Raw genomic sequence first — 2345 nt, 5'->3', positions numbered from 1 at the left:
TTGTTTTTACTAGATTCTTGATCTGCTTGAACAGATGTCAGAAGCTGTTGAGTCAAATATAGGGAAAATGAGGTAAAATTTCAGTCTGAGTTTGAAAAATAAACAGGGGTGATGCCTTTGAAGAGAGGAAAGCAAATTCACTCTGGTCATAAGAAGTCATTATTTACTTCTATTTGAAAATGTCCTTTCAGATACCTGATTGAAACAAAGGGGCCTCTTCCCAGGGTTCTGCTGGAGATAGTGTGGGCTGAAGTGCAGATGCTAAATTCTTCCCAGAATATCAAACACACCTGTGCCCACCAGGTACTGAGCAGGTGTGCTGGCAGAATGGGGAGGATTCTCTAGAAAAGAATAAAGATGGGGACACTGAGCAGGAGTTGGCGGTGGCAGCTGTGGTGGCACAGACAAAAGGCAGAGGAGGGCAGGCAGGATGACCAGGCAGATTGGCTGGTTAGGTAGTCAACTTAAACGGACTAGCCTCGCAATCTACCACTCACTTTTTTAACCAACTGCCCATCTACTTTACCTGAGCCCCTCCGTCAACTCAGGTTCATCCAGTCCCCAGCCCACCTGCTGCAGCTGTGGTGGCAGCCCCAGGAGGAGCACTGTCATCTGTTTCTTTTGACTCTTGGGATTTGAAGATGGCTGCACAATCAGCGCCAAAAGTTGTGCTAAAAAGCACCACCAAGATGTCTCTAAATGAGCAGTGAGGCAGCCAATAGCAACTTCAGCTCCTTTCTAACAGCACATTATGTAAATAGCCCTGGGGTCTGATGCACAAAAACCGGTTCTTTACTAATATGCTGAAGAACAAACAACTGATGCCAGTGAATATTTGAGTTTCGATGCAGCAACAACAGCAGCTAGCCAGTGCCAGAAAGAGAAGACTGGCCCAGCAGGTGGAGAATAGATCCTCTGTCCAGGCAGCATTAAAACTTAAGCAGAAGAGCTTAAAGCAGCACCTGGGTAAGTGTAAAACCCAGGCATGGTGTAGCTGACCCATAGAGGCCCTGGCCAGGGGAGCAATTGGAGGACAAAGTCTGCCCATGATCCAGAGGCTTATCCAGAGGACGACACTGTGGGTGATGAGCCACCAGGACCTTACTTAGGGGTGGGATGTCATTCCTAGGTAAAAACCCGCTCCGAGGTGGACGAGCCATAGCTCCCCAAATGGGCTTAAGAAGAGGTGGCATTCGAGGTCCTGGAGGTCCTGGGAGAGGGGGCCTAGGGCATGGAGATATGGGTTGTGGCGGAATTGGTGGTAGAGGTCGGGGCATGATAGGTTGGGGAAGAGGGGACTTTGGAGGCCAAGGCTGAGGCCAAGGCCATGGACTGGCCCTGTATTGACCAAGGAGCAGCTAGGAAATCAGTTGGATGTGTACATGTTGAAAACTAAAGGACACATGGATGCCGAGTTGGATGCCTACATGGCACAGACAGATCCAGAAACCAATGATTGAAGCCTGCCTGCCTATCCTTCTCTGAGAGACTCTTATTAAGTCACCACATCTGTAAATAACCTTGAGATAACAGATGAGAAATCTGATTGATGCTAGAAGAACCTAGCAAAATAGGCTATGGACTTACCTGCCACCAGTTTGTACATTTAGTGTGTTTCTTTTATTTTTTGATACTGTGTTATATGAAATCCTTTTATCCTTTGATTTAATTGGTCTTTGTTTTGTTTTGATTTTTTCCTCTCTCTTCACCCAGACTTATCTTTGAACATGAATGTGTTGACCTTGTGGGTACAATATTTTACCTACTTCTGCCTCCCATCTATTGTACACTGACATTCTCTGTGCCCCCACAAAAACTCCCAGAAAGAGCCAGTTTTTCTCCTTGATGCCTTAGTTTCTCAGACAGAATTCTCTTGTACATCCTGTTTAAATAGCCTCTTAGAAGTGTTAAGGAAATCTGGAGTTGAAAAATATGTTTTGCTGCATTGTTAACAGTGTAGTAAGTTGGGAACATTGATGTTGCTACAGGGATACATAACAGGTTACATATGGTATCTGCTTTGATTAAAGTTGCTACCAGGTGCTTTGATACCACATAATTGGACACCAGCATGCTAGATTGGATACATGCACTTTCTACCTCCAAACGAGATTTTTCAGCTTGCCTCTTGGATTTGTATAATATTCAAAGGGATTGAACTGCCCTACACCTGCAATGGAGAGGAAGAAGTTATTTGGTTTGACTAGCACAACAGAGGGAAAGGAATGGGGGAGGAGGGGAGACCACTACTGGGAAGGATCAAGAACTACCCATACCAAAATGCAATTATCATGTTTGTCCCAGATCAATCTTGGGTTTTTCCATTTGTTGGCTTTATTTGATCC

General features: G+C 45.2%; 1 pseudogene across 1 annotated transcript; it reads left to right on the top strand.

Annotated features, from left to right (window-relative positions):
* Positions 1-530: 530 nt before the first annotated feature.
* On the top strand, positions 531-1534 carry LOC306652282 (chromatin target of PRMT1 protein-like; annotated as a pseudogene). The gene is made up of 2 exons: positions 531-706; positions 791-1534. The product of its transcript is annotated as a chromatin target of PRMT1 protein-like (transcript).
* Positions 1535-2345: the final 811 nt, after the last annotated feature.

Source organism: Sciurus vulgaris, assembly GCF_902686455.1.
Source record: "Sciurus vulgaris genome assembly, contig: HiC_scaffold_171_arrow_ctg1, whole genome shotgun sequence".
Lineage (NCBI taxonomy): Eukaryota > Metazoa > Chordata > Mammalia > Rodentia > Sciuridae > Sciurus > Sciurus vulgaris.
Note: the sequence above shows the minus strand (reverse complement) of the source record. Positions and strands in the feature narration are given on the sequence as shown.